General features: G+C 47.8%; 2 protein-coding genes across 2 annotated transcripts in view; one reads left to right on the top strand and one right to left on the bottom strand.

Moving 5' to 3' along the window:
- Positions 1-19719, bottom strand: part of LOC122379239 — an 88694-nt gene extending 68975 nt beyond the window's left edge. The window contains exons 1-2 of the mRNA XM_043361256.1: positions 19591-19719; positions 18887-18978 (exon numbers count right to left, since the gene is read on the bottom strand). The gene's annotated coding sequence lies outside the window, so the exon portion shown is untranslated. The remainder of the gene's footprint in view (positions 1-18886; positions 18979-19590) is intronic.
- The window catches only part of LOC122379230, a 124708-nt gene that overhangs the window by 57712 nt on the left and 45400 nt on the right, over positions 1-21596 (top strand). The gene's annotated exons all lie outside the window — the stretch shown is intronic.

Raw genomic sequence — 21596 nt, 5'->3', positions numbered from 1 at the left:
AATATTTAGCATTAAATCGCATCCTTCTATGGGAGGTATCCCCGTCACCTGTTCGTATACTGTCTGAGTCAAGGCCATACATAGGTTTGAGCTCAAATCTCGGTAATGTCGTGCTTTTTTACTAAATTCCTCAAAAACGGCACGACGTGCAATAACTTTCTATATATCATTGGAAAGAGCATCAAAAGTTGTATAATCTATCAACTTTTCACTTAAATATATCTCAACTGTAAAAAGTTATTAAGCAACAAAGACGCTCCCATTGACTTTCAATGTTAAAATTTTTCATATTTAAAGAAGGCTAAAGACAACAAACGAATTTGCACAGCTTAAAAAAGCATAACAACATGTTCTATGGTCTTTTCTCAACAAGTCCTGAAAGTTTAAACAAAATCGTATCATATAATTTTGTACAATGAGCGAATGAAAAAGTCTCTGCAAAAACGCCCATTGACTTAACATGGGGAGCGAAAAAAGTTCAACTTTGACCTCGTGCAAAGACACGTTACGAAGTTCTGAGGGGTATACGGCGCACACTAGCGTGTACCCAAACGTGTTTGCCATAAAATGCTGGGAAGAAAACCACCTCTTCCTTGGCTCGTTTTCCCGCCATTGGCGATCGCGCAAAAAGTGTCCAAAACCCCATTGACTTAACATGGGGAAAATGGAATCGCACGTGCCACGTGCCACGAGGTTTTAAGCGAGTAGCGACCGGTGCCAACAGGTAGATCGCCTGCGGGAGCCCATACACTGAAATTTTTAAGAAAATCGAGCCACAAGTTTAGGCCTGACCCAAGTTGCCCCAATTCGCGGCCAGACATGCAAAACATAGCCCGGAGAAGGACCGCTCCGGTTGTTTTTCAATAGAAAAACACAATTCTAACGAATAGTGTTTGTCTTTTCAAACAACCTGCGGTTACCAGCATCTGCGATGCTGGGCTCCGCATCGCGGGACCGCAGGTTGTTTGAGCAAGCACCTCTGTAACGCCGCCAAAACACCCGCCGCCAAACGAGAGGATGAGCCTTGCACGTGCAGACCAGAGTGGGTGTGCTACGAACTGACGTGCACTGCACTCTAACCTCTGTAACCCACTCACCCGTGCACGCAGCAAAAACGCCCGCCGCCAAACGGAGGACGAGCCTTGCACGTGCAGACCCGAGTGGGTGTGCTACGAACCGACGTGCACGACACTACTAACCGCTATCATCGTGCTTACCTTGCTAAGGCGCGTCGAATGATATTTTTTTTGTTTGGTTTAGGTCAACCTAAGGTATTGACCTCGGGTCAAGGGCAGGTCAGAGCCCCTCAGGTCATGAGGCTGGTCGAAGGAGGTCATATCGCATACCATTTGATTCGGCAGGTCTTTCAGAGTCCATTTGTAGCTTTTTCGACTCCCTAGCTCAATTTTAGCAGGAGTTATTGACAGAAAACTCCTTTGACTATAGTGACGTCATAAATGACGTTACGCAATGTCAACAATTAAAAATAGAACATTGGACCTTGCAAGGAATGCATGAAATCACGATTTCATGCGCTTGAGATAGTTTTAGATCATTTCCAGCGCCAAAATACCAGTTTTCATATTTCCCCATTGACTTATAATAGTGAGGTCACATGACCGACCTGACCTCATGTGACCTTTGAAAAATACGAGTTATACAAGTTGGACATCCTGGGAGGCTACTACGTCCTGTAAGTTTCATCTTTCTGTGAAAGTTCCTCTGGTACTGAGGGCGGTGCGAAGTTGCGACCTCTGAGGACAGTGCAGAAGTTCACTTATGACGTCATAGGTCAGTGACCTTACGTAACCAGAAAATGTGGTCGAAGTCATAAGATCCGGCTTAAATCATAGGTTAGGTATTCCAAGTTTCAGCACTTTTGTCTCCGGCGTGTCCCGAGCTATCACGAAAAACCCTATGGGAAGAGGCGGGTGCTGCCCCTCTGCCGGCGAGGGTTAATCAATATTGACGCAATGGTGACGTCACGGTCGCCGTCGACGTCACCATTCGAATCAGAGTCATTGAATTGTGCCGAATATCAAGTTTAAGATTGATGCTTCAACGGATCTGTATATCAGTCGAAAACACCTTACATTCCTTTTTACTCGCTAGATGGCAGAAGCGTCAAACGCCTGAATGTATGCTGTGCCGCAATGCCGGCTCTATTGTATATAACCGCCTAAATAAATGGCGGAGTAATGAGGGATCCGGGAAAACCACTATCTCTTTAGAACTGATGACTCGCACGAGACTGGAGCTTTTGAGGACGATTATCGAGTATGGTAAATGCGTCTGGCATTTTAGCCAAACATTCCGTTTTACTCGCTAGATGACGCAGAAGTGTCAAACGCCTGAAAGCATGTTGCGCCGGAGTGCCACCTCTTCTGTATGCAGCCGCATGGATGAAGATTTAAGCGCAATTGGCGCAGCCGTTCTCGCCGGTGTGTGCCTACATAGAGGTCCAACCATGCCGCTGAAATTGATCTATCATACAAAGCTTTATAACAATGCGCGTAGTGATTTTCTTAACAAACGCAAAAAAGCTAATAGGTGTGGCTAAAAACACCTTCGCCCCACTCGGGCGGAGGTTAATGTGTTTTGGTAGCAAACTCGCCGATTGTTCCCTGTTCGAGTCTTCTACTGCAATCACAAACACATTTCGATTCGCGGCCAACCATGCAAAACATAGCCCGGTGAAGGACTGCTCCGGTTGTTTTTTTCAATAGAAAAGCACAATTCTAACGAATGGTGTTTGTCTAATGAAGAAACAACCTGCGGTTACCCGCCGCCAAACGAGAGGATGAGATTGGCACGTGCAGACCGGAGTGGGTGTGCTACGAACTGACGAACAGGACACTCTACTAACCACTCTAGCGGTGTGCAAAATTTGAGTGCAATCGGCCCGGCCATTTTCGAGATATTGAAGCGGCACCCTTCACGTGCGCACGTGCAAGCTGGGTCCCAACTGACTTGTGCACGGCACTCTAGTTGCCGGTCTCTAGCGGTGTACCGAATTTAAGCTCAATCGGCCCAGCCGTTTTCAAGATCCGGAAGCGACCCCTACAAGTGCGCACGTGCAGTTGCACCCCAACCGTGACACATGAATATACATACTAACTGACTTGTGCACAGCACCCTACTAACCAGTCTCTAAAGGTGTGCCGAACTTGAATGCAATCGGCCAAGCCGTTCCTGAGATCTGGAAACGTCACCCTGCACGTGCGCACGTGCAACTTGGGGCCCAGCTGACCTGTGGAAGGCACCATACTGCGCGGTCTCTAGCGGTGTGCCAAATCTAAGCACAATCGGCCCGGCCGTTCTCGAGATCTGGAAGCGTCACCCTGCACGTGCGCACGTGCAGTTGCACCCCAGCCGTAGCACATGGAAAGGCATGGTCCGGCGGGTGCCTACATCCTTGTGTATGTAGTTTCAGCAGAATCTCACCAGTAATTACCGTGTTATTGTCATCACAACAAAAGTGACCCCTCTCCGTTTTACACGTGTCACGTGCAGTAGGGGTCACCCGCATGCTTCGTCCATAGTAAAATACTTCTCCGGAAGGGTATACGCAACCCCATACAAAAAACCGCAAGTGTATCGGTCCAGCGGTTGCGGAGATAGGTCGTACAAAAACGTCCTCACGGCTGCCGGCCGCTAATATTCAGCATTAAATTCGTGTCGCATCCTTCTATGGGAGGTATCCCCGTCACCTGTTCGTATACTGTCTGAGTCAAGACCATATATAGGACGTTACGGTCCAAACTCCATAGTGAGGCGGACATACGAATTTACGAGAGTTTAGCGACGAAATGATTCACTTAATTGTTAAGTAATGGGTACCATTAGGTAGACCATAAATTTTATCTAGCATCTCACCGTAGATGCAGTAAAAAGTGCTTTACTTTTCAATGTATATAAAGACTTGCTCAGCTCAATCAGTTCACTCTGTATTGGCTCAAGCCGTATCATGCGAACGCAATGCAAACTAGAGCACCGACAGCGCAGCGCTCCCCAACTCACTGCTCGCCCAGTCCACCCGGGCCGCCGCCACGACGGCCCCCCGCAAGTAGGCATCCCGCACTGCACCGACAGCCGCGGGCGACCAGCTGACCGGCCAGCTGACCGGCCAGCAGCCGGCGGGCGGCAGGGCGCGGATGGCCGACCCGCCGGCGCGGCGAGGGAGGGGAGGAACGCAGCTGAAAGACCCGACTACATATATATCAAAGAAACATTATATGTAATCATCGATGACGCGACATAAATCTGCTTTATTGGGGTTAGCGGTGTAGTCTGTGATGCCATCACAATGAAAATAGGCGCCTAGTTTTGTACAGCATCAAATTCTGATTCCATAACGACTCTCGCTAGTCCATTTTCAATTGTAAATAAGCCTTTTATTGCGATGCAAAGTCCCGAAATGGTGCCGACGGCGGCCGGTCCCCCGATGGTACCATACCATAGATGGTAAACAGGTTAGTTCACATTCCCGCCGCTATGCGGGCGGCGGCGGCGCCACCTGTCCTCGTGTCCGCCTGACACCGTAACGATATAGGTCTGAGCTCAAATCTCGGTAATGTCGTGCTTTTTTACTATATTTCTCAAAAACGGCACCACGTGCAATAAAGTTGTATATATCATTGGAAAGAGCATCAAAAGTTGTATAAAATATCAACTTTTCACTTGAATATGTCTTCAAGGTACAAAGTTATTAAGCACCAAAGACGCTCCCATTGACTTTCCATGTTAAAATTTTTCATTTTTAAAGAAGCCTAAAGACAACAAACGAATTTGCACAGCTTAAAGAAGCATAACAACATGTTCTATGGTCTTTTCTCAACAAGTCCTGAAAGTTTAAACAAAATCGTATCATATAATTTTGTACAATGAGCGAATGAAAAAGTCTCTGCAAAAACGCCCATTGACTTAACATGGGGAGCGAAAAAAGTTCAACTTTGACCTCGTGCAAAGACACGTTACGAAGTTCTGAGGGGTATACGGAGCACACTAGCGTGTACCTGAACGTGTTTGCCATAAAATGCTGGGAAGAAAACCACCTCCTTCTTGGCTCGTTTTCCCGCTATTCGCGATCGCGCAAAAAGTGTCCCAAACCCCCATTGACTTACTATGGGAAAAATGGAATCGCACGTGCCACGTGCCACGAGGTTTTAAGCGAGTAGCGACCGGTGCCATCAGGTAGATCGCCTCCGGGAGCCCATACACTGAACTTTTTACGAAAATCGCAATGCACGTTTAGGCCCCGGTCAAGTTGCCCCAATTCGCGGCCAGACTTGCAAAACATAGCCCGGAGAAGGACCGCTCCGGTTGTTTTTCAATAGAAAAACACAATTCTAACGAATAGTGTTTGTCTTTTCAAACAACCTGCGGTTACCCAGCATCTGCGATGCTGGGCTCCGCATCGCGGGACCGCAGGTTGTTTGAGCAAGCACCTCTGTAACGCCGCTAAAGGTGTGCCGAATTTGAATGCAATCAGCCCAGCCGTTTCTGAGATCTGAAAGCCTCACCCTGCACGTGCGCACGTGCAAGCTGGGTCCCAAATGACTTGTGGACGGCACCCTAGTTGCCGGTCTCTAGCGGTGTACCGAATTTAAGCTCAATCGGCCCAGCCGTTTTCAAGATCTGGAAGCGACCCCTACACGTGCGCACGTGCAGTTGCACCCCAACCGAGACACATGAGTATACATACTAACTGACTTGTGCACAGCACCCTACTAACCGGTCTCTAAAGGTGTGCCGAATTTGAATGCAATCGGCCCAGCCGTTCCTGAGATCTGGAAGCGTCACCCTGCACGTGCGCACGTGCAACCTGGGGCCCAGCAGACCTGTGCAAGACACCCTACTACGCGATCTCTAGCGGTGTGCCAAATCTGAGCACAATTGGCCCGGCCGTTCTCGAGATCTGGAAGCGTCATCCTGCACGTGCGCACGTGCAGTTGCATCCCAATCGTGGCACATGGAAATACATACTAAATGACTGCAACCTACTGATCGGTATCAAGCGTTATGCCAAATTTGAACACAACCGGTCCAGCCGTTCTCGAGATCTGGAAGCGTCACCCTGCACGTGCGCACGTGCAGTTGCACCCCTACCAAGACACATGGAAATGCATCGCCTGGAAAGTGTCTACCTCCATGCCAAGTTTTAGCGCAATCGGTTCAGTAATTACCGCGAGCTATTGCACTTATTACAAAACAGGCACCTCTTGGCTTTGTACGTGGAACGTGCGTTAGGGGTCACCCATATGCATCGAGAGTAGCACACTATGTGAAAGAAGGGAAAAAGCTACCCCACACAAAAAACCGCACGTGTATCAGCCCAGTGGTTGCCGAGGTATAAGTCGTACAAAAACGTCCCCACGGCGGCCGGCCGCTATTTAGCAGTAAAATCGTGTCGCATCCTTCTATGGGAGGTATCCCCGTCACCTGTTCGTATACTGTCTGAGCAAAAGCCATACGTTACGGTCCAAACTCCATAGTGAGGCGGACATACGAATTTACGAGAGTTTAGCGACGAAATGATTCACTTAATTGTTAAGTAATGGGTACCATTAGGTAGACCATAAATTTTATCTAGCATCTCACCGTAGATGCAGTAAAAAGTGCTTTACTTTTCAATGTATATAAAGACTTGCTCAGCTCAATCAGTTCACTCTGTATTGGCTCAAGCCGTATCATGCGAACGCAATAAAAACTAGAGCACCGACAGCGCAGCGCTCCCCAACTCACTGCTCGCCCAGTCCACCCGGGCCGCGCCGCCACGACGGCCCCCCGCAAGTAGGCATCCCGCACTGCACCGACAGCCGCGGGCGACCAGCTGACCGGCCAGCTGACCGGCCAGCAGCCGGCGGGCGGCAAGCCGCGGATGGCCGACCCGCCGGCGCGGCGAGGGAGGGGAGGGACGCAGCTGAAAGACCCGACTACATATATATCAAAGAAACATTATATGTAATCATCGATGACGCGACATAAATCTGCTTTATTGGGGTTAGCGGTGTAGTCTGTGGTGCCATCACAATGAAAATAGCCTAGTTTTGTAGAGCATCAAATTCTGATTCCATAACGACTCTCGCTAGTCCATTTTCAATTGTAAATAAGCCTTTTATTGCGATGCAAAGTCCCGAAATGGTGCCGACGGCGGCCGGTCCCCCGATGGTACCATACCATAGGTGGTAAACAGGTTAGTTCACATTCCCGCCGCTATGCGGGCGGCGGCGGCGCCACCTGTCCTGGTGTCCGCCTGACACCGTAACGATATAGGTCTGAGCTCAAATCTCGGTAATGTCGTGCTTTTTTACTATATTTCTCAACAACGGCACCACGTGCAATAAAGTTGTATATATCATTGGAAAGAGCATCAAAAGTTGTATAACCTATCAACTTTTCACTTAAATATATCTATAACGTAAAAAGTTATAAAGCAGCAAAGACGCTCCCATTGACTTTGCATGTTAAAAAAATTCTTCTTTAAACGAGCTCAAAAAGAACAAACGAATTCTGACAGCTTAACGAAGCATAACAACATATTCTATGGTCTTTTCTCAACAAGTCCTAAAAGTTTAAACAAAATCGTATCATATAATTTTGTACAATGAGCGAATGAAAAAGTCTCTGCAAAAACGCCCATTGACTTAACATGGGGAGCGAAAAAAATTCAACTTTGACCTCGTGCAAAGACACGTTACGAAGTTCTGAGGGGTATACGGCGCACACCAGCATGTACCCAAACGTGTTTGCCATAAAATGCTGGGAAGAAAACCACCTCTTCCTTGGCTCGTTTTCCCGCCATTGGCGATCGCGCAAAAAGTGTCCAAAACCCCGTTGACTTAACATGGGGAAAATGGAATCGCACGTGCCACGTGCCACGAGGTTTTAAGCGAGTAGCGACCGGTGCCATCAGGTAGATCGCCCCCGGGAGCCCATACCCTGAACTTTTTACGAAGATTGAGCGATTCGTCTAGGCCTGACCCAAGTTGCCCCAATTCGCGGCCAGACTTGCAAAACATAGCCCGGAGAAGGACCGCTCCGGTTGTTTTTCAATAGAAAAACACAATTCTAACGAATAGTGTTTGTCTTTTCAAACAACCTGCGGTTACCCAGCATCTGCGATGCTGGGCTCCGCATCGCGGGACCGCAGGTTGTTTGAGCAAGCACCTTTGTAAACGCAGCAAAAACGCCCGCCGCCAAACGAGAGGATGAGCCTTGCACGTGCAGACCGGAGTCGGTGTGTTACAAACTGACGTGCACGGCACCCTACTCGCTGATCTATAGCGGTGTGCCAAATTTGAGTGTAATCGGCTCGGCCATTTTCGAGATCTGGAAGCGTCACCCTGCACGTGCGCACGTGCAAGCTGTGTCCAATTGCATTGTGCATGGGACCCTATTCGCCGGTCCCTAGCGGTGTACCAAATTCGAGCTCAATCGGCCCAGCCGTTTTCAAGATCTTGAAACGACCCCTCCACGTGCGCACGTGCAGTTGCATCTCAACCGTGACACATGGAAATACATACTAACTGACTTGTGCACGGCACCCTACTGATCGATCTCTAGATGTTTGCCGAATTTGAGTGCAATCGGTCCAGCCGTTCTTGAAATCTGGAAGCGTCACCCTGCACGTGCGCACGTGCAAGATGGGTCCAAACTGACTTGCGCACGGCACCCTACTAATCGGTCTCTAGCGGTGTACCAAATTTGAACTCAATCGGCCCGGCCGTTCTCGAGATCTGGAAGCGTCACCCTGCACGTGCGCACGTGCAGTTGCACCCCAATCGTGGCACATGGAAATACATACTAAATGACTGCAACCTACTGATCGGTATCAAGCGTTATGCCAAATTTGAACACAATCGGTCCAGCCGTTCTCGAGATCTGGAAGCGTCACCCTGCACGTGCGCACGTGCAGTTGCACCCCTACCAAGACACATGGAAATGCATCGCCTGGAAAGTGTCTACCTCCATGCCAAGTTTTAGCGCAATCGGCCCAGTAATTACCGCGAGCTATTGCGCTTATTACAAAACAGGCACCTCTTGGCTTTGCACGTGGAACGTGCGTTAGGGGTCACCCATATGCATCGAGAGTAGCACACTATGTGAAAGAAGGGAAAAAGCTACCCCACACAAAAAAACCGCACGTGTATCAGCCCAGTGGTTGCCGAGATATAAGTCGTACAAAAACGTCCCCACGGCGGCCGGCCGCTATTTAGCAGTAAAATCGTGTCGCATCCTTCTATTAGAGGTATCCCCGTCACCTGTTCGTATACTGTCTGAGCAAAGGCCATACGTTACGGTCCAAACTCCATAGTGAGGCGGACATACGAATTTACGAGAGTTTAGCGACGAAATGATTCACTTAATTGTTAAGTAATGGGTACCATTAGGTAGACCATAAATTTTATCTAGCATCTCACCGTAGATGCAGTAAAAAGTGCTTTACTTTTCAATGTATGTAAAGACTTGCTCAGCTCAATCAGTTCACTCTGTATTGGCTCAAGCCGTATCATGCGAACGCAATACAAACTAGAGCACCGACAGCGCAGCGCTCCCCAACTCACTGCTCGCCCAGTCCACCCGGGCCGCCGCCACGACGGCCCCCCCCCCCCGCAAGTAGGCATCCCGCACTGCACCGACAGCCGCGGGCGACCAGCTGACCGGCCAGCTGACCGGCCAGCAGCCGGCGGGCGGCAAGCCACGGATGGCCGACCCGCCGGCGCGGCGAGGGAGGGGAGGGACGCAGCTGAAAGACCCGACTACATATATATCAAAGAATGATACATTATATGTAATCATCGATGACGCGACATAAATCTGCTTTATTGGGTTTAGCGGTGTAGTCTGTGATGCCATCACAATGAAAATAGCCTAGTTTTGTAGAGCATCAAATTCTGATTCCATAACGACTCTCGCTAGTCCATTTTCAATTGTAAATAAGCCTTTTATTGCGATGCAAAGTCCCGAAATGGTGCCGACGGCGGCCGGTCCCCCGATGGTACCATACCATAGATGGTAAACAGGTTAGTTCACATTCCCGCCGCTATGCGGGCGGCGGCGGCGCCACCTGTCCTCGTGTCCGCCTGACACCGTAACGATATAGGTCTGAGCTCAAATCTCGGTAATGTCGTGCTTTTTTACTATATTTCTCAAAAACGGCACCACGTGCAATAAAGTTGTATATATCATTGGAAAGAGCATCAAAAGTTGTATAACCTATCAACTTTTCACATAAATATATCTCAACTGTAAAAAGTTATTAAGCAGCAAAGACGCTCCCATTGACTTTCCATGTTAAAATTTTTCATTTTTAAACGAGCCTAAAAAGAACAAACGAATTTGCACAGCTTAAAGAAGCATAACAACATGTTCTATGGTCTTTTCTCAACAAGTCCTGGAAGTTTAAACAAAATCGTATCATATAATTTTGTACAATGAGCGAATGAAAAAGTCTCTGCAAAAATGCCCATTGACTTAACATGGGGAGCGAAAAAAGTTCAACTTTGACCTCGTGCAAAGTCACGTTACGAAGTTCTGAGGGGTATACGGCGCACACTAGCGTGTACCCAAACGTGTTTGCCATAAAATGCTGGGAAGAAAACCACCTCTTCCTTGGCTCGTTTTCCCGCTATTCGCGATCGCGCAAAAAGTGTCCAAAACCCCATTGACTTAACATGGGGAAAATGGAATCGCACGTGCCACGTGCCACGAGGTTTTAAGCGAGTAGCGACCGAAGCCATCAGGTAGATCGCCTGCGGGAGCCCATACACTGAAATTTTTAAGAAAATCGAGCCACAAGTTTAGGCCTGACCCAAGTTGCCCCAATTCGCGGCCAGACATGCAAAACATAGCCCGGAGAAGGACCGCTCCGGTTGTTTTTCAATAGAAAAACACAATTCTAACGAATAGTGTTTGTCTACTTCAAACAACCTGCGGTTATGCATCGAGAGTAGCACACTATGTGAAAGAAGGGAAAAAGCTACCCCACACAAAAAACCGCACGTGTATCAGCCCAGTGGTTGCCGAGATATAAGTCGTACAAAAACGTCCCCACGGCGGCCGGCCGCTATTTAGCAGTAAAATCGTGTCGCATCCTTCTATGGGAGGTATCCCCGTCACCTGTTCGTATACTGTCTGAGCAAAGGCCATACGTTACGGTCCAAACTCCATAGTGAGGCGGACATACGAATTTACGAGAGTTTAGCGACGAAATGATTCACTTAATTGTTAAGTAATGGGTACCATTAGACCATAAATTTTATCTAGCATCTCACCGTAGATGCAGTAAAAAGTGCTTTACTTTTCAATGTATATAAAGACTTGCTCAGCTCAATCAGTTCACTCTGTATTGGCTCAAGCCGTATCATGCGAACGCAATACAAACTAGAGCACCGACAGCGCAGCGCTCCCCAACTCACTGCTCGCCCAGTCCACCCGGGCCGCCGCCACGACGGCCCCCCGCAAGTAGGCATCCCGCACTGCACCGACAGCCGCGGGCGACCAGCTGACCGGCCAGCTGACCGGCCAGCAGCCGGCGGGCGGCAAGCCGCGGATGGCCGACCCGCCGGCGCGGCGAGGGAGGGGAGGGACGCAGCTGAAAGACCCGACTACATATATATCAAAGAAACATTATATGTAATCATCGATGACGCGACATAAATCTGCTTTATTGGGTTTAGCGGTGTAGTCTGTGATGCCATCACAATGAAAATAGCCTAGTTTTGTAGAGCATCAAATTCTGATTCCATAACGACTCTCGCTAGTCCATTTTCAATTGTAAATAAGCCTTTTATTGCGATGCAAAGTCCCGAAATGGTGCCGACGGCGGCCGGTCCCCCGATGGTACCATACCATAGATCAGAGGGCTGTTCACGGGCCCTGTGTGCGGTCGGACCGCACACAGCCTCCAAGCTCCGCCCACTGCGTCCCTACGTCAGCCTTCCGTCACCGCACACAGCGATCGCTGTGGCCGGTCGGGACTGGCCACAGCGGACCGTCCACCGCACGCAGCCGTGACGTCAGAACCGCCTACCCATCCCCTACCCCCACGCCTGCTGGACGCACCGCACACAGCGCACGCAGCAGTGTGCGGTGCCCGTGAACACCCCTCTGGTAAACAGGTTAGTTCACATTCCCGCCGCTATGCGGGCGGCGGCGGCGCCACCTGTCCTCGTGTCCGCCTGACACCGTAACGATATAGGTCTGAGCTCAAATCTCGGTAATGTCGTGCTTTTTTACTATATTTCTCAAAAACGGCACCACGTGCAATAAAGTTGTATATATCATTGGAAAGAGCATCAAAAGTTGTATAACCTATCAACTTTTCACTTAAATATATCTCAACTGTAAAAAGTTATTAAGCAGCAAAGACGCTCCCATTCACTTTCCATGTTAAAATTTTTCATTTTTAAACGAGCCTAAAAAGAACAAACGAATTTGCACAGCTTAAAGAAGCATAACAACATGTTCTATGGTCTTTTCTCAACAAGTCCTGAAAGTTTAAACAAAATCGTATCATATAATTTTGTACAATGAGCGAATGAAAAACTCTCTGCAAAAACGCCCATTGACTTAACATGGGGAGCGAAAAAAGTTCAACTTTGACCTCGTGCAAAGACACGTTACGAAGTTCTGAGGGCTATACGGCGCACACTAGCGTGTACCCAAACGTGTTTGCCATAACATGCGTGGAAGAAAACCACCTCTTTCTTGGCTCGTTTTCCCGCTATTGGCGATCGCGCAAAAAGTGTCCAAAACCCCATTGACTTAACATGGGGAAAATGGAATCGCACGTGCCACGTGCCACGAGGTTTTAAGCGAGTAGCGACCGGTGCCATCAGGTAGATCGCCTCCGGGAGCCCATACACTGAACTTTTTACGAAGATTGTACATTTCGTCTAGGCCTGACCCAAGTTGCCCCAATTCGCGGCCAGACTTGCAAAACATAGCCCGGAGAACGACCGCTCCGGTTGTTTTTCAATAGAAAAACACAATTCTAACGAATAGTGTTTGTCTTTTCAAACAACCTGCGGTTAAGGTAGATCGCCTCCGGGAGCCCATACACTGAACTTTTTACGAAGATTGTACATTTCGTCTAGGTCTAGGCCCCAATCAAGATGTCTCGATTCGCTGCCAGACTTGCAAAACATAGCCCGGAGAACGACCGCTCCGGTTGTTTTTCAATAGAAAAACACAATTCTAACGAATAGTGTTTGTCTTTTCAAACAACCTGCGGTTATTTCAAGCCACCTGAGACTGCATAAGGAATGAAGATTAACGTCTCACCATAGGCACCGCTGTTTGAGATTGTGAGCATAACCTCACACAGTAGCCGGATGTTGAAACACAGCCGAGCTTGGTCTTCATCAGAATGCAACGGAAGCGTCGGCGGCTGCTACCTGCCATCAGTTCCCCCACTTGGCATTCGTCGACGGCGACATCACACGCCGAGAGCCGTCTACGGAGATTTGGCCTTGCCTTTATTCATTCGGTATTTATCTAATGGGATGAGAACAAGAGCTAGCCGCACACACAAGGCGTAGAATCTCACGCTACTTGCGCCGGATAAAAATCCCGAGGGCTCAATTTTAATGTAAGACCTTTGAAAATAGATGCAATTGCTTCTTTACTGCATTGTTGGAAAATGATTGCTTTCAAACAACCAACGTGATCGATCTGTGAATACATAGCTCATTCATGCAGACTGCGAGTGACATGTTATCGCGTGGACTCTAATCAGTGTCTTCTCACACCAAGCAATGTTGAAGCATTGCAGTCAATCCGAGTGTCTTCGTTTCACAGTGGCTGTCAGCTTTGTGCAAGCTCTTCAAGCAGACATCAATTACTACATAGAGATCTGACAACCATTTTAGATCCGTCGTCTCTTGCCTCATCCTTTTTGTCAAACTTACTCGCTGCAAAATCAAAGATTCTAATAGCAACATGTATCTGCGCATATTTTCCATATCTCAAAGATCCAACGTCGGGTTGAATCATATATCCCGGAGCAATCGGAGACATTTCAGATAGTGGCGCATACATGTCAGCTGGGACGACCCGAGTTCGGTCCTTGGGGACGCCGACCCTCACGATAAGGCGGGCTCCGGGCCTCCGGTCGCGGCTCGGCTCTGGGGTGCGGGGCCAACTTCACGGCCTCAAAGTTTTGCCGTCAAATTGGCTGCACCGCAGTGCGGAAACCGCCGAGCTACTTTGGATGGCTCAAACCAAATTTCGAAAGGATAGGGCTGTTGCTGACATGTGACGCGGAGTTCGCACTCACTGACATTGTAAGCTGAACAGTGAATAACAGGATGTAGAGCGAATGTATCTTATGTAAGCACTTTGAAGCATGAATCATGTTTTATCAGCAAGCTGCAAACGCTGTCAATGTGCATTTAGACATGTGAAGATGTCGGATGGTCATTGGTCAGTAGTTTTCCAAGGTGCACTCTTTTTGCTTGTTGAATGTGGCAACTGATAGGATTTTCAGCGTCATAACAACATTCAGAAGACTGGCTCAGCCATTTCCAAGAAAAAGGAACAGTAAACAACAGCATGTGATCGATGCAAACAAAACTGGCGAGCACCCGGTAGTGTTGGAAGATTGCAGCACAATTCAGTATCTAGCCAGCAATGTCAGGAGGTCTATGAAAAGTTCAGTATCTCCGTTGCCTTGAACGTATCGTTTGCCACATCTGCCTTCCGCGTGTGCGAGCGGGCTGCAAAATCGAACTGCTACATTTTAGAATGGGCGGCTTCACCCAACAAACACAACCGTTTGTCAAACAGACTTTTCCCGTGGAGATATAAGCACTTCAAAGCGCTTTATAGGTCGGGCCTGGTAGCACACTAATTTTCCAATATGATGGACCTCAAAGACAGACGTTGCTCTTTGTGTGTTCGTTATCTTCAATCATTGTTTTTTATTTGCTTGCTTGAACTCATTCACCTACTGTTGTCATGTCAGTAATTTATTTTTATCTCGACAGCGAAATAAAGCATAAATAATACTCTAAAATTACATTCGAGCTGATTATGTGGTTTTGATTATAGTTAGTTGAATCGTTGAAATGGTTTTTAATTTGATTACTCTGCACTAAATCAGTTGAGGTTATGTAGGGAAGCATTTGACATTGGCTAAAAGATAACAATATATGGTGGATAACAGGGGGTATAACAGGGGAGCGCGGGGCGTCGTATCTTGCTTTCCCTTGTACGGTGTGCTTGGCTAGCCAGCGCAGTGAGAAGAGCGCGCGGACTCATAGAATCCAGTATGAAAAGGGAAAGGTCTAGTGAAAATGGTCATAAATTGTTAGGATCGAATTCGGTTGGTTAGGCTTTGCTAGACTAAGTTAGCTGATGTTGTTTCCAGGACCATACTCTTTCCATACTGGATTTGAGCGACGGGAAGGTATCCTACAGAGCTCCTCAGGTCACAGGAGCATCTTACAGCCTTCCCCGGGGCGGGGCAGTCGCGGCGGGTGCCTTCTCTGTCAGACCGTACGGAACGCGCCCCAATCCTCACTAAAAAAAAGTATGATGGATGTCGGATGACTCTTCTAGTGCGTGGCGATAAAATATACCTTTATTGCCCAATGAAAAAGCGGGAATTTGAAGGCAGAGAGAGACTGTTGGACAGCTAGACACAAACAGACACAGGAGATCAAGCGCGACGACATATTACCTATGATATTTCTGCTTAATTCGAGGCTTAACCCGCGCCCCGTAGGGGGGGGGCCGAAACGGCCCCCCCTGTCCTTTTCGGTCGATATCTCCTAAACGGCTGGAGATATCGCCACCAAACTTTCAGGACCCCTCCGGGCATCAATTTTACACATTGTGACCAAAAATTTTTCCAGAGGCTATGATAGGTTGGCCACAAATGACGTCAGAGTGACGTCATGTTCTGTCATTTTCGACCGAAAAAAGACCTTCGCGAGAAGACCTGTCAGGACTACAGCTTTGAAGATACAGAAAAATGATTAAGACATAAAAGGTGTAGAATTGACAGTGCTACAAAACTGCTATCTCGAATTTTTGAAATTTTTGAGTTTTGACCCCGAAAAATCAAAAAAGCATTTTTTGGATATATTCGCCAAAAAAAATCCAAAAAGTTTTTTGAGTTTCGAAAAAACCGGAATATATGTGATAGTGCCTACCGTCTTCTATCTACATACCAAATTTCAGATCGATACCTCGGTTTTTGGCCAAGTTATAGCGAAAAAACTGTTCAAAAATGATGACGTCAAATTTTCAAACTCAATTTTTGGCAATTCTAGAACTCGTAGAGCAAAACGAAGACCACCATTAGACTCCCCGTGACGAGCTGCATCGAATCGATACTCATTTTATGCAAAAATATCAACTTTGAAATTTGACCTAATTTGACCTGACCTTGACCTGACCTTCACAAAAACGTGACCTAGGCTGGCCCCAAAGGCTGCCTGACCCACATAATCGCATTTGTCATGTAAAATTGACCATAAAACATGTGTCACACGACACATTCATATTGTGACCCCCGGTGACCTGACCTCGCTGTGACCTGACCTGGTATCAGTGACCTCAGATAGCAAAGTATGTGTTTGACGAACAATGTACCATCGATGGTTTTCAATAAATTACCAATTTACTCGCTTTCACAGCACATTTCTTGAATTGCCTGTGAACGGTGAAAATCTGACCTTTGACCTGACCTGTGACGTCATCGGTTTGACCTAGGTCAATGAAATTTGGTCACAAGGTAGTTCCCGGGTGGGGCTATCGAACGCCGTTTGAATTTTGAAAATCGGCCGGTAACTTTCCGAGATCTTAGGGGGGCCGAAACGGCCCCCCCCCCTACGGGTGGTAGGGTCCGCCGGTAGCCCTACGGGGCGCGGGTTAAGGGCATAAACCCCATTTCCAGGAGACTTTGGATGCGGATCACATAAATTGGGTAGGCATGCCGTGTAGACTACCTCAAACTGCTAGATTATCTATCATAAGTACCTATAATCGTTGTTCTTATATGTAGTAATACCACATTTTCTATGCAACCTAATGATATAGTTTATCTTTCTTTGTCAGCTAATGACCCTTCAACTATTATTCCTCATTAGCATTAGCACCTAATCCACACCTGTTTGTAGACATAGGCTGACATCATCACATATCCCCACGCAGAAAAACCACCGACGGCCCGATACAGTGACGATACTGGCCTTGTATTGCCAATCACGTCACGTAGGCGGCATTTGCGGCGCGCAATCCAGCCACGTACGGCTCCGTAGTCCTGTGGACGGTAATCTGGCACGGACCGTACGGACCGTTTGGTGGCCCGGCGCCCCAGAACGAGCGCCGACGCCGACTCTGCTGCCGTTAGGTGTGTGTGTGTGGGGGGGGGGGGAGAGGCTGCCGCACGGGCATTGCCTGGGAGGGGGAGGGAAGGGAGTCGAACAGTTGGAAAAGACAGGAGGCTTTCCTGACTGCCGGGAATGGACTGGGGATGCACTCAGACAGTCCGAAAACGACAGGAAAATCGATACCTGCATGACAGCCGCATATCCCGGACACTAAACATGAGCAAATTACTGATAAGCCACCGAAACAAGCCTCAAGGGCTATAGCTTCAGAGAACTAGCTCCTGTGCATAAGCAATAGTTTTTGAATTTCATAAATGATGATCTTTGCTGACGACAATCCATCATAGTGTTTTGATTGGTCTTTCATGGCTCGGTTCGGTTACACTGTTCACTGTGTTTTACATAAGTAAATGCCACGTCTGAAGGTTATAAGGCACGAAAGATTCATGGGCACATTTTACGCCGGACATTTTCTCAGAACGACGTAGGATATTGTTCATTTTAGGAATGACAATGCAGGTTTTACGATCAAGATGAACAATCTTGGAGCGATGACATCAAAGGTAATCTGAAAAAAAATTCTTCCCACATAGCGTTATTTCGCCTTTCGTATAGTTCTTCACGCGCTCTCTTTGCTTTCTGAACGTTATTTGTAATGGTTTTTCCTACTCTATACCTGATACTACAATTCTCTCTCTCTCTCTCTCTCTCTCTCTCTCTCTCTCTCTCTCTCTCTCTCTCTCTCTCTCTCTCTCTCTCTCTCTCTCTCTCTCTCTCTCTCTCTCTCTCTCTCTCTCTCTCTCTCTCTCTCTCTCTCTCTCTCTCTCTCTCTCTTTCTCTCTCTCTCTCTCTCTCTCTCTCTCCCTCCCTCTATATATCTCTCTCTTTCTCTCTCTTTTTTCTCTCTCCCTCCCTTCCTCCCTCCCTCCCACTTTTCCTTCCCCCGTTCTATCGACCACCATTTACCTCATGTCTCCCTCCCCTGTTTCGCTCTCCCCATGTCTTATCTCACAGCTGTCTCGTCTCTTCCCATTCTCTGTCTCACCTCCTCTATCTCCATAACCGGTACGATTGACGAGGTGCTCATCACATCAGTCATTTACGCTCTGATGCGTCGGGGACACCGACCCGCTGATATGGGGTTCCCGACACGCACGATGGACGGGAGAGACAACCGAGGACCATGTCTAGTGACTGGTAGTGATGTCAGAAAAGGATTATTGGGAAACCGATACCAAACCAAATAAGTACCTGCTAAAAACATAGGAAAAATACCAAAAGCAAAGCAGCTTGGGATATTGAGACAAATACGAGTACTAACATTTTACCACAATCACAGCATACATTACACTAGCAATACCTACCAACAAAATCACAAAAGCTTTAGGATTGGAAAAAATGTCAAGTTAGTATGCTTTAGTATCGTTATACCCAAAAGCTGGTATCCGATTGACATCTCTAATAGCTTGTATGCTCTGAAGTGGGTGACAGTGCTTGGAAAACCGAACAGGCACAACTCGGTTTCTCGCGTGGTGTCAACTAACCCGCCCCGCCGCCGCTGCCGCCGTCTCAGCCTGGTGACCACCATTTTTACCCAGTCTCGAGCCGACAGACCCTCCGCACGACCTCTCGGACGCTGTAATAGAAGCCGCCGACCCCATCAGTGTGATTGTCGGTTGGTTTGGAGCGCCACCGAGCTGGCCTAGTCCGCGACTCGCGCTGCCCAGCTGCGCGCTCCACAGCCCACGTAGGATGAAAGGTGACGAATTGAGGGCTGACAGTAGCCAGCCAATTGGGTTGATCGGGACAGGGTGATGTGGGGAGGACTGGAGGACAGATGATGTGACGGATGGTGTGACAGTGTGACAGGTTGTGTGACGGACAGTGTGATGAGCGGTGTGACAGTGCTACAGGCGGTGCGCAATATCACAGCATTTACAAGTAGATACACATGATAGCATCTGCCTACAAGGAATACTCGGTATTGATCAGTAATGGTTCATGCCACATTCACACATCACAAGTTTTTCGGCGGCTTTATCCGTAATAACTCGAATGCTAGTTTTTCATCTCTCACAGGAACCGTGAAAGCTGTGAAAGAAGACTCTTCCTCTTACTTTCCTCTCGGGTTATTTTCAGTTTCTCTCCAGGGAGTGCCCTAATATCCGGTCTTCTCTCGATAGATAGGCCGAGTGGGTGGCAAATACCGTTGGCATTCGCGCTCTGAAGTAATGGAAACCAGACGTACCTGCATTCCCGCTCAGCTTGGTATGACGATACGGTCAGTAACATTCGAGCAATCTTCCAGTTGTCATTCCACGGTCGATGAATCATTGCAGGATTTGTGCTTGACTTAAATAACCGCTGTTTTATATCATGACCCCAACGAAAATTCTCTTGAATTCCTGCAAAATTTCCTATTGATGTCAACTCATTCTTTAGACGAAGACTGAAGATACAGTATCAGATATCAACATTTTTATTGCGTCCCAAAAAGTAAGGGATTAGGCCGCCCTGTTCTGGCGGGGAGAAAAATAGCAACCTTGGGGATTAGCTATAGATGGCAAACAGGATAATCACCTTACAAGACCGGCTTACGACTCGAAAATGCTTGAAACTGCGAGCACGATCGGAAGAAAATGAAACAAGCCAACGGTAACAAGACTGGTTTCGGACAGCATGGTGTGCGAGTGCATTCGCCTCATGGTGTATTCTGAGGCTAGTTTTCAAATTAGCGTAGCTAACCCGCGCCCCGTTGGGCTCTGCCGAGCAACGCGCCCGGTTGGGGGGGGGGCCATTTTGGCCCCCCCCTAAGATCTCGAGAACCACGCAACATAGCGACAAGCGGTAAACGGCGTTGGATAGCCCCAACGGGGAACTACCTTGTGACCCAATTTTATTGACCTAGGTCAAACCGATGACGTCACAGGTCAGGTCAAAGGTCCAATTTTCACCGTTTACAGGCACTTCAAGAAATGCGTTGTAAAATCGAGTAAAATGCATTTCATTGAAATTCATCGATGGGGAAATGTTCTTCAAACACATATTTTGCTAATTGAGGTCACTGATACCAGGTCAGGTCACAGAGGTCAGGTCACGGGGGGTCACAATATGAAAGTGTCGTGTGATACATGTTTTATGGTCCATTTTACATGACAAATGCGATTATATGGGTCAGGCAGCCTTTGGGGCCAGCTTAGATCACGTTTTGGTCAAGGTCAGGTCAAGGTCAGGTCAAGGTCAGGTCAAATTAGGTCAAATTTCAAAGTTACTATTTTTGCATAAAATGGGTATCGAATCGATGCAGCTCGTCACGGGGAGTTCAATGGTGGTCTTTGTTTTGCCGTACGTGGTGTAGAATTGCTAAAAATTGAGTTCAAAAATTTGACGTCATCATTTTTGAACAGTTTTTCGCTATAACTTGGCCAAAAAACGAGATATCGATCTGAAATTTGGTATGTATATAGAAGAGCGCTGGGACTATCACATATATTCCGGTTTTTTTCGAAATTCGGAAAATTTTTGGATTTTTTTAAAGTTTTTCTAAAAAAATCAATTTTTTGAATTTTTTTTGGTCAAAAACCAAAAATTTTGAAAATCCGAGATAGCAGTTTTGTAACGCCGCTTTTTGTCTACTAGACCATATAAAGAACTTTGAAATTGCTTGATAACTGTAGATTTGGTGAGCGTTTCAAGATTGCATGTTTTTTGCTCATTTTTGCTCGAACATGACCTCAGTTTGACCTCAATAACTCCTGACCTAAGGTGACCTAAGACTTGAAATTTGGTGTGAAGGTGTCAAATTGATGCCCGGGAAGGTACTGAAAATTTGGCGGCGCTGCGCGCCGCCGTTTTCTTGCTATTCAGGAAAAACCACAGGGGGGGCCAAAATGGCCCCCCCCCCCCAACGGGGCGAGGGCTAATCAATAGTTCATCACCAAGTAGAAGAGCAGGTAGTTTATAACAAAGGTTGTGTGATAGTTTTTCCACGAATACTTACCCGCATGTGTTATCAGGAAGGCGTCTTTGGCATGCTGTCCAAGCCCCTCTGTAAATGTTGCAGGGTGCCACTACCACGGTCAACTTGGCCAGATGCCGGGTCCCAAAGTCGTCGACCGAGCCTGACCATCTGACCAAACTGGTCACCTCTGTTGGTCTGACCGGCGCCTGACCGTTCCTCCCGACCAGGCCTGACCACCCTCGGTGCCCTGACGCGCGCTCTCCCCGCGCTGACCGCCGCTGGTCCATTTCTGT

Source organism: Amphibalanus amphitrite, unplaced genomic scaffold (genome assembly GCF_019059575.1).
Source record: "Amphibalanus amphitrite isolate SeventyFive unplaced genomic scaffold, NRLGWU_Aamphi_draft 000007F_arrow, whole genome shotgun sequence".
In the NCBI taxonomy this organism is placed as follows: Eukaryota; Metazoa; Arthropoda; class Thecostraca; order Balanomorpha; family Balanidae; genus Amphibalanus; species Amphibalanus amphitrite.
This window is presented reverse-complemented; position numbering and strand designations above follow the sequence as displayed.